Source organism: Antechinus flavipes, chromosome 4, assembly GCF_016432865.1.
Source record: "Antechinus flavipes isolate AdamAnt ecotype Samford, QLD, Australia chromosome 4, AdamAnt_v2, whole genome shotgun sequence".
Lineage (NCBI taxonomy): Eukaryota > Metazoa > Chordata > Mammalia > Dasyuromorphia > Dasyuridae > Antechinus > Antechinus flavipes.
Genome location: NC_067401.1, coordinates 428,306,306 through 428,317,486, shown reverse-complemented (window position 1 = coordinate 428,317,486; position 11,181 = coordinate 428,306,306).

Here is an 11,181-nt window from a genome sequence, read left to right as displayed (position 1 = left end):
GTTGGTTTCTTGTCTCTGTGTGTTTTTTCAGTGCTTCCAGTGGTACTAGCATTTGGTTTTATGTTTTTTTCTTTTCATATTTTGTGATGTATATAGAGATTCACTGGTTACATACATGTAAATCATCAGAACTATCTAAAAATGAAAGTACATTAAATAGCCCTTTCATATTAAGGAGTAATGGGTGCCTAAATGCAATTTCATAACCAATTTAGCTTTCAGGATAAATGTACTTATGCAGATGTTTCAAGAAGTCAGTGCTTCCTGCTTCCTAGGTTAATGCTTTTTTTTTTGTAAATGTGAAGAGCTATTCCTGGCATTATTACATAATTATTTCTATGGTGATTTCTATCTAAAATACATTTACATAATGGCTTACTAGCCATTCATTGCAGTAACCTTTAGGTAGAATATCATATCCCTCTAAACAAAACAATATATCCCAAGATATACACAGGTCTGGCTTATTGGTTACCTGTTAAAAGCTGATTGATTAAGTAAGGATTTAAATGCTTACTATATGGTAATCATTGTCCTAGGCGTTGATGACATGTAAATAAGAATAGGATAGTACTTTTTTCGAGGAAGTTATATTCTGTAAGAGATAACTAACATGTTAATCGTTTCAGTCACGTTCAACTTTGTGACCGTATTTTGGGAGTTTTCTTGGCAGAGCAACTGGGGTGATTTGTCATTTCCTTCTGCAGCTCATTTTTTAGTGAGGAAATGGAAAAACAGGATTAAGAGACTTGCTCCAGGTCACACAGCTAGTTAGGCCAGATTTTAACTTGGGAATATGACTTTAAAAATATATATATTTTTTCTAAATACATGCGAAGATAATTGTTAACCTTGTGTTACAAATTTTTCTTCCTTTCTCCCTGCTTCCTTTCCTCATCCCAAGATAGCAAGCAATCTGATATAAGTTTAATATATATTCCTTCTAAACATTTCCTGGGTGAGGAGGGGGGAACAATTAAAAAAAAGCAAACAACAAAAAAATGTACAGTACTATATTAAGATGAATCTTACTGATTCCAAGCACATTACTCTGCTATTGTGTTTTTAAGAAAATAGAAAAGTGTATGCAAAACAAAAGTGAATGAGGACAATCCTTTGGTTTGAGATGGTTTGAGCTTTAAAGGGGATTACAAGAAATAAGAGAATAAAATTCCAGGCTTGAAGGAGTGAGTGAATGTGCAAAGGCCAGGAGACATTAAGTAGATCAGTATGGCCAGTGGGAGTGAGCAATAGGAATCACAGTTTTGGTGTACAAAACCAAAAGCTTTTTTAGACCATTCCATAAGGATATATACCAACCACTACTAAGAATGTGCTTTGTATATTGTATGCAAAAAACCCTGAGTTTTGGCCAACATGGAAAATATTTGGAAGATAGTACTGTTGGTAGAAAACTGAGTACATATTAGGATTTTGTGTGATGGGCTAAAATACAATTTTGTCATTAGGCCCATAGATTAATAATTTAAATATTTGCTGGTAATTCAGTAATAAAAGGTTCAACTGTGTTTAGGTGTGGTGTGACTTGAACAACAGCTATTTCCTGTCATTTCATGATTTTCATTTATAAACTTGTAACAAAAGTTGACTTTCACTTAAAGCAATCTAGATAAAATTTTGATTTGACAATGCCTGTATGTTGGGGGAGGATTCAAAGAAATTTCATTAACCTCACCCATAGTTGCTACCATTAAATATCAATGGAGAATCACCAACAGGGTCACAAAATATCACCAATTAAATTAGAGCCTGTTAGTATAACTGAAGGCTTTGTGAAGTTCTTAATTGCTGGCAAAAATCTTCCAATGAATGATCCTGTGAACAGAGTATCTGCTTTAGGAAAGAACATAGGAAGTCCTTGCATGAAGACCAATGGATGTTGTCACTTACTGGAGGTGGGGATGGGATGCTGTGATCCTTTAAATTCATGCACTGGTTGGAGTGATAGTATTGGCAACTACAAACGACAACAGTTTTCTCTTTGTATGGGGAAAGCACCATGTATGACCTTTTAGGGGACCTAACCCTTTTAATGTTTCTAGTGTGGTGGTTGGTAGGGAATAAAATATTACCTCTGTTCCCAAATCTGTCATGGGATCTTTAAACATAGTAATTAGTTGAAGTGTTAAGAATATAAGATTCAAATGTTTTCCAATTTACTCAAGTTAGCTATTGAGGGGAATATGGAGGATCTCAGTTTATAATCTTAAGGTGCTATGGGTTGTTTGGATGCAGGTTCACAAGTTGTGAAATTAAAATTGGGGAACTGAGAAGACCTTGATTGGTTTTAGGAGTAAAAGTGATAAAGCAAGAAGCAATTTAAATTACATAGGTATTTAGGATGGCAGCTAGTATGGTCAAAAGGCTTTGCCTGACCAGTGCCAGGAAGGTGGCTGTGATTACTTTGAAGTAATCAAAAGCTCCCATGCAGGTACATACAACTGTTCTCTTTGGCACTCCACTTCTGAGTGCTGACTGAAATTAAATAAGGTGGGGTGAGAAGTGGAGAGAGAGATGTTTTCAATATATGTTCCAAAGGGTTGATATGTTCCAAAGTAATTTGCATTACTTCACTGCTTAACAAGCATATATCTTAACAAGGAATTTGTATTTTACCCCCAAAGGGATAAGAAAATAGTTTCTCTTAAATTTTTTTTTAGAAAACTTTCAATTCAAAGGTTAAAGGACAGTTATTAATATAGCTATATGTAAATCCATGAGTTGTGTTGATAGCAAGAAATAAATTCATTTTAAAGCCTTTTTTAAAAAACATTTTTGAGTTCTAAATTCTTTTCTCCCTGAAATCCCTCTCTATCCTATTGAAAGGGCAAGCAAAATGATACTCATATATGTGAATTCATGCAAAACATGTCCATATTAGCCATGTTGGAAAAGAAAAAGGGGGGGGGGGAGCCTAAATGTGCATTCAGGATTCATCACTTTCTCTCTGGAGATGAATAGCATTTTTAAATCACCAATTCTATGGAATTGTTGTGGATCATTGTATTGACCAGAGTAAATAAACTATTAAATGTAATCCAATTCATTCTGAAAATACTACTTGGGAATGAGGCTACTGCTATAAAATTATCTCTGGGAAAACATTTGGGCTAAATAAATCCAAAACCTTTTTATGCGACCATGAGGGAAGGGATTACTTCCCTATTTGCCATGGCAGTGACTATAAAGGTGATAGTTCTCTTGCTTACGGTTCTCTTATCCCAATCCCAACTTTGGATTGGTCATCACTGAGGTCATGAGGCAATGAGGGCCTGAGCCAGGGTAGTAGTGTCAAAGATAAAGTGATGGATTATATGAGACATTTTGTGAAAGTAAAATCAACAGGATTTGACAATTGATTACATATGGACCTGGAGTCAAGGGGACAAATTAGATCCGGCTTCAGAAACTAAGCTATGCGATCCTGGGCAAGTCATTGAAGTCTGCCTCAGTTTTCTCATTTGCAAAATGAGAATGATAATAGCATCTGCCTTCCAGAATGATTATGAGAATAACATGAAAAAAAATTTCTAAAGTGCTTTTCAAACCTTAAAGTGCTATATAAACTTAGCTATGATTATATTATTGCTATTACATGAGGGAAGAGAAAATGAAAAATTGAGGATGACAACTAAATAATGAGCCTGGGCAACTGGGAACATGGTGATATCCTTGACAACATGGCTAGATCTAGATAAGTGAGAGTTTTGAAATTTCTTGAAGTGGTTGAATTATTCAAATTCACAGTGTGATGTTTAAAAATTTCAAGAGATAATTTATGAAAAATCAATCATTTTGTTAATTATGCTAGCATAATCAATAAAAGGGGTCATAACACTGGAAAGCCAAAGATCCTTTATGGAATGCTTATCTGTCCTGAAAGATAGTGATCAACTCTGATTGGTTAATAATGAGAGAATATTTAAATAAGTGAATTCTAAGGAGAGTCTAAGGTACAAAACTAATCACTTGGTCAAAAAATTTTCTGTATTTCATGTATTGTCACACCTAAAACAATGAGCTATAATCCATCAGTTAACTAAAACCAAAATTGCTTTACCTTTTGAACAGACTTGAATTTTCCCTCAGTATCAGCCCTGAACTTCCAAGGCTGCTGGAATAACATACTGCGGCTGGTTTCTGATGAGGAAGTAGAAAAGAGGAAAAAACAATTTGTGATCAATAAAGAAAGAGATAATCATTTCTGTCACACTGCATATTTTCATTGGACTAGCCTGGAACCAATGACCATATTTTGCATAATCAACATTTTGAATGGTGTGTAAAAAGAAGGGAGGTTGTATGTGTGAGAGATAAATTCAGTTTTGTATAAAATAAGTTTAAGACGTTCATGAGTCAGTGGGAGATGTCCAATAAATATTTGGAGATGGGAGACGAGGTTAGGGCTATATAGATATGAGAATCATCAGCACAGAGATGATTATTAAATCCATGGTAGCTGTTAAGTGAAGTGGTATAAAGAGAGAAGGGAAGAGGGTCCAGGAGTTAGCACTGAGGACAGAGCCTGGGAGAAAGAAGATCCAACAAAATGTATTACGTTAATAAAGAAGAGTGCATGTGTCAGGGCAGCATAGAGTGCCAGGCTTGAAGTCAGAAAGCCTCCTCTTCATGAGTTCAAATCCAACCTTAGATACTTATAGCTGTGTCACCCTGAGCAAGTCATCTAACTCTTTGCCTCAGTTTCCTCATCTGTAAAAATGAACTGGAGAAGGAAATCTCAAACTACACCAATGGCGTCACAGAGAATTGGACACTACCGAATGACACAATGACGTGTGTAAAGTATGGATTGAGCTTTTAATTGCATTGGGGGTTTTCTCCCAACACATGCAGAAATCACTAATTGGCATTTTCTTTCACTATGAAAGAATTATTTTCCTTTAAAAGTCACCTTAAATTCTGTTGATTATAGAGTCTTTCCTATAGCTCTCAGCTGAAAGGGTTTCATTCTCCCTCGATTTTTCTAGAGTACTGTGTCTAGAGTTTGTAGAATATAAGTTTCTTGAAAATAGAGATGTCATTTTTCTCTGTATTCCTAGTGCCAGCACAATGCCTTGCACAAACTAGACATGCTATAAAATAATTGAATTAACAAATAAATAGGGCAATAGACAATATGCCCATTTACTTATCTGTTGCATTGAATTAAGGTGGCATCTACCAATTTTTAATGGTATCTTCAGGATAAATTAAAAAAACTGAAAATTTCTCAAATATTACGAGAGGGCCAAATTGTTTAAGTCCCTGCAATTTAGAATTTAGAAACCAGTAAAATTAGTAATAACAGGAATAATAGTTTAGAATTCCATCATACTTAGTGAAGGTTTTAAATAAAAAATCTTTATCAAATAACCTACTATATAGTAGGCACTGGAGATACAAATCACATACATATACCTCATCACTAATTCTACCCTTAAGGAGTTTATAACCTGAGGATACTACCTAAATGCTTATGTTATGTGTATTTGTATATCACACAAAACACATGCACATATACACATGCACATGTGTATACGAGAAATGTGACACATATACAGTGGGTGCACACACATGTACATGAGCACACATAAATAGGTATACTCCATGTATTATGTATTTATGCATGTATATACATGTATGTTTATGTATACAACACATACAAGCAAATGAGTGTGAGTATATCTATAAATCTATATATACACTCATAAATGTATAAACAATAACTAAGAATATGAGGCAGAGACAGATAAGAGTTGCAGTGGTTATAATACAGCTACAGAGTCAGGAAGATTTGTGTTCAAATCTGATCTCAGACACTTATTAGCTATGTGACCCTGAGCAAGTCAATCTCCATTCCAAAAAAAATGGTATTTTTGATGAGGCAGCATATAAGTTCCAAATGAGTGGTTTGGACGATGAATATCAAAGCTGTGACTCTTGCAAGGTGACTGGACTTTATTTCAGGAGTGTGCTTCCTTTCTAGCAAGCTCCCCTCTGAGTCTTCTACCTGCAAAGCTCGGTGGCTGTCCTGAGGCACTAAACTCCAAGCACCTACTACTGTGGCACCCCTTTAGTAAGTTTTTGGTGGATAGACAATGATAATGGAAAATGGTGAGAAGGCAGGACTATTTTACTTATTTGCTTCAGATTTCTTGGCTGAGGAGAATGGACCTTGGGACTGAAATGGGGCAGAACAAGAAATGTTTAATAGAGAATTGAAACTCAAGAGATAAGTAGTACTTAACCATCTATGATGAACTCAAGTCCCCAGTTCCAAATAAATTACATTTTAGAATGTTGGAAGAAATGTCAAAAGTGCTTACTGAGCTATTGTTAGTGATCTTAGATCCTAGAAAAGCAATGCTGCAGGAGTGATATTAGGCAACTTTTAATTTTTGAAAAGAGGAAGAGTGAATTTTGCAAACTTAGGTTCCTTGAAAAATTTTAGAACATATTAAGGAATGATTTTTGGAATGTTGAAAATGAGTAATGGAGAAGGCGGAGCCAAGATGGCAAAATAAAAGCAGGAACTCACCCAACTTCTCTACCAAACCACTCCAAATTACTTTAAAAAAATGACTAAACAAATTTCAGAGCATTGGAACACCCCAAAAAGACAGAGTAGGACATTTTGCAGCTGAAGACAACTTAGGAGATCTGCAGGGAAGGTCTGTGACATCAGGGTGGGAATCCAGAGATCCTGGTCTGGGTCCCAGTGTTAGAGAAGTGGGACTTCTAAATCAGCAGCAGTGTCAGAGCTTCTCGGTCAGGGACCCCAAGGAAGAGTCAGCAGAGAGGGTTTGTGGGGATGGGGTGGAAGTCAGCCATGCAGTCCCAGCAGAGGCCGCACAGCGGGGGGAGGGAAGGGCATCCATCCCAAGCCCAAATATCAGGAAAGCAGGACTCTGGATCTTACAGCTATGGGGACACTCCTAAAGCTCCAGGGCAGAAAAGAGAGCTTGTAGTCAGGTTCCTAGAAGAATCTCTGAAAACAGCTGCATAAAACCCCTGAAGCTTGAAATGGTACACCCTCCACCTTGGAAACAGAGACCTCCTTTAAAATTGTTTAAAGCTGAGTAATAGGCTAGGAAAATGAGTAGACAACAAAAAAAGTTTCTGACCATTGAAAGTTATTATGGTGACAAGGAGGATCAAAATACACATTTAGAAGACAATAATAAAGTCAGAGCTCTTACAAAGCCTCCAAGAAAAATATGAATTAGTTTCACGCCATGGAAGAACTCAAAAGGGATTTTGAAAATCAAGTAAGAGAGATAAAGGAAAAATTAGGGAAAGAATTGAGAGTGGTGCAAAAGGAAATGCAAAAAGCTAATGAAGAGAAGAAGGCCTTAAAAAAAGCTAAATTGGCCAATTGGGACAGGAAGTACAAAAGCTCACTGAGGAAAATTATTCCTTAAAAAATAGAATTGAGCAAATGGAAGCTAATGACTTTATGAAAAATCAAGATATAATAAAGTAAAGCCAAAAAATGAAAAAAAAAAAAAAGAGTGAAATATCTCATTGGAAAAAATAATTGACCTGGAAAATAGATCCAGGAGAGATAATTTAAAAATTATTGGTTTACCTGAAAGTCATGATCAAAAAAAGAGTCTGGACATCATTTTTCTTTCTTTTTTTTGAAACACAGCTATTGAAATTTATTTATTTGTGTAGTGTATTTACATTTATTATTATTATTATAGCTTTCAAGAAATTATCAAGGTAAAACTTCTGACATTCTAGAATCAGAAAGTAAAATAGAAATTGAAAGAATTCATCAGTCATCTCCTGAAAGAGATTCCAAAATGTAAATTCCTAAGGATATTATAGCCAAATTTCAGAATTCCCAGGTCAAAGAGAAAATATTGCAAGCATCCAGAAAGAAACAATGGAGGCACAGTCAGGATAACACAAGATATAGCATCTAAAGGACTGGAAGACTTGGAATATGATATTCTGGAGAGCAACATAGCTGTTTTACAACCAAAAATCACTTACCCAGCAAAACTGAGGAAAAGTTGGTCATTCAATGAAAGAGGATTTTTAAGCATTCATGATAAAATGGATAATGTAGATTATGGTATACATATAGGATATATTGGATATGTCCCAGTATGGAATATATATATATATATATTTTGGGCTATTTTAAAAGTGTAATTTTAAAGTAATATATTCAGCTGTTATTAAAATTTAATTTCAGTCAAGATTTATTTTCTTTGATCTGATGAAAGAAAACTAGTCTTTATGAATGAAGTGTCAGAAATTTTACCTTAAAATAAATTCTCTGGTTGTATACATTAATGAACAATGCTATGCACACTTATGATCACTAATCTTTGTTAGGTTAGCCTTATTTCCTCACTGACAAAGTTACTTGACTGGCAACATAGTATAGTGGATAGAGAGTTGGAGCCCAAAACATGAGTTGAAGATCTGCCTCTGACACTAGTTTTTAATGATCTATAGACATATACACACACCCACACATGTGCAGAAAAAGATAATTAAAAATATGAGGTTGGAACAAATAGGTGGCACAGTGGATAGTTCTCAAACCCACTTAAAATCCAGCTTCACACACTTACTATGTGATCTTATGCAAGTCACTTTACTCTGCATCATTTCCTCATCTGTAAAATGAGCTACAGAAGGAAATGGCAAACCATTCCAGTGTCTTTGCAAAAAAACAAAAAACAAAACCAAAAATTCCAAAAGGAATCATGAAGGGGTAAACATGACTGAAACGACTGAACAACAACAAACATGACTTAATGTTCAACAATTCTCTAAGATTTACCTAGTAAGAAATAAACAGGTTGTAATCTAAATTAGATAACCATTGAGAAAAATAGTTGATCCTCAACTTGTTGACATACAGAATGATAAATCAAGGGAATGATGTAGACATCATTTATATTCTTCCTACTATGGCAGCATATTATTTTTTGGCACAATTTTCTCTTTAAGATGCTTAAATGTTTTTTGAATGAATGATGAATCATTGTGCTGGGCTTCTTCCTTCACAAGCTGGGGCCCAGCTAATAAAGGGGGTCATTTAAATCTGAGTTTTGGGGTCCCTGTCTGCCTTTTCCAATGACAATTCTGAAATGGCCATTTTCAGCCTTGGAGGCAGTGTTGTGTGTTTCAGAAATTGGGAGGTGCCTTCTTGAATTTGAGGAAGACTGGATGAAGGAGTCACAGAGGTGATCATCAATAAAGGGAGTAACTCAATCCCTCTTCTGACTTGCCAGAACACATGGATCTGAAGGAACTTGTTTGTTCAGTGCAGAGTTGAGATGAAATGTAAAAGACTTATTCACTAATCTCTCAAATTGCATCATATTTTGAATATCGACTTTTCAGTAGAATACAAAAGTAATCAAATTATTATTACTGCTTCATGGGCTGGGAACCATTATTGGCTATGAAAATTAGAGTGATTTGATTTAAAGGCTAGCTTCATTTGAAACACAATGAACTGGTCCACAGAATCATTAGATTCCTTTAAAAAAAAAATGTATTTTAAAAGCCCGTTTTTTTTTTTTTTTTTTCCTTTCAGGATTGCATTTTAAGAGAATCATAACTGAAAACTGCACAAGGCAAAAAGTAAATTGACATGTATACTGTCTGAATAATTCCTCCATGGCCCTCTAGGTATAGGCAAGAAACTATATTTTTGAACCTCCTGAATAACAAAGCCAGCCTTGCCCTTGGCCACTGGGCCAACTAGAACCAAAATAATAAGGAAAGATGAATTCACAATGGTGGAAAAATGGGAAGAGATACCATTTGAGGCTTTGGACATACTAAACATAATAAGAATATATTACTGAACTGATTCATAGTCCACAGGATGAGAGTACTAAGTTCAAATAAATCCCTACATATCAAATGCAAATGACATTGATAGGAAGTCTAAGACTGCTTTGAAGGATCCAATTCTGGACTTTATGTGCAATGAACTTTAGAAGCTTTCTGTGTGATGGTGGCCTAGAGAGGCCTCTTCTCTAGACTTCTGGGGTTTGCATCCCAATTTGCTAAACCTTGTTTGAGCCCTAACAAAAAGTATGAGATCTTCTGGACATCCATGGGACCCTATTCAACATTATAAACCACTACTCAGCAAAATGTTACTTTTACCCTTAGCAGCTAGTTGGCACAGTAGATTAAGAACCAAATCTGGAGTAAGGAAAAACCAAGTTCTCAGACACTTACTGGCTACATCTTTGCCTCAGTTCCTCATCTGTAAAATGAGCTGGAGTAGGAAATGACAAATTACTCCAATATCTTTGCCAAGAAAACCCCAAAAGATGGCACCAAGAGCCTCATTCAACTGAATGACATCTTAGTTATCAGCTTAAAACAAAACAAAACAGCACGATCACTCTCTGCTGTGTCCATCATTGTTCTGCTTTCCTATTTTTCCTCTCTTCTTCCACTCCAGATTTTACTATATTAATTTAGTCAGGACCCTTCCAATTACTGCCTCATTAGAAAACCTTCAACATTAACTTTTCCCCTTTTCTATCCTTTAGAACATTTGGACAATTGATTGTTTTTCACATATCTACTGAATATAAATTGCCCTATATTGTTCTCTAATCATTTAATATATATTCATAGATTCCCCACAAGAGTGTGTGCTGTTTTCAGACAGGGATCTCAGCATATACTTCTTACATCCCTCACTCCCCTTAAAACAGTTTTGTGTAGACTCAGAACAATATTTTTGAATTGAACTGACCAAAACAACAGCTTGTGGACATAATTTACAATACAGAAATTGTCTGTGTGACCCTAATAATTGGTCAGTTACTCAGCACTAGAATTATAAATCCGTCCTAATGGCATACCACTTAGGCAGCAAGGATCAATAGGCGGTTGTCACTGTTTTTCTAAGGTTGTCTGAACTTTTAGGGAAGAAAGCTTTGGGAGTGAAAATTAAAGGATTTATGGAGTGGCCTTCTCCAATAAACCCTGATTTGCTTCCTTAGCTTCCTTCTTCCTTCCTGTTTCATTGATTGTTTACATCTGAAGCTAATATAACTTCTTCCAAGTTGAATCTTATCATTGCTCACAGATATTAAGCAATCAATGCATTAGATGAGACAAAAGTGGCAATTTTTCATTATACAGACGACACAAAATTGGAAG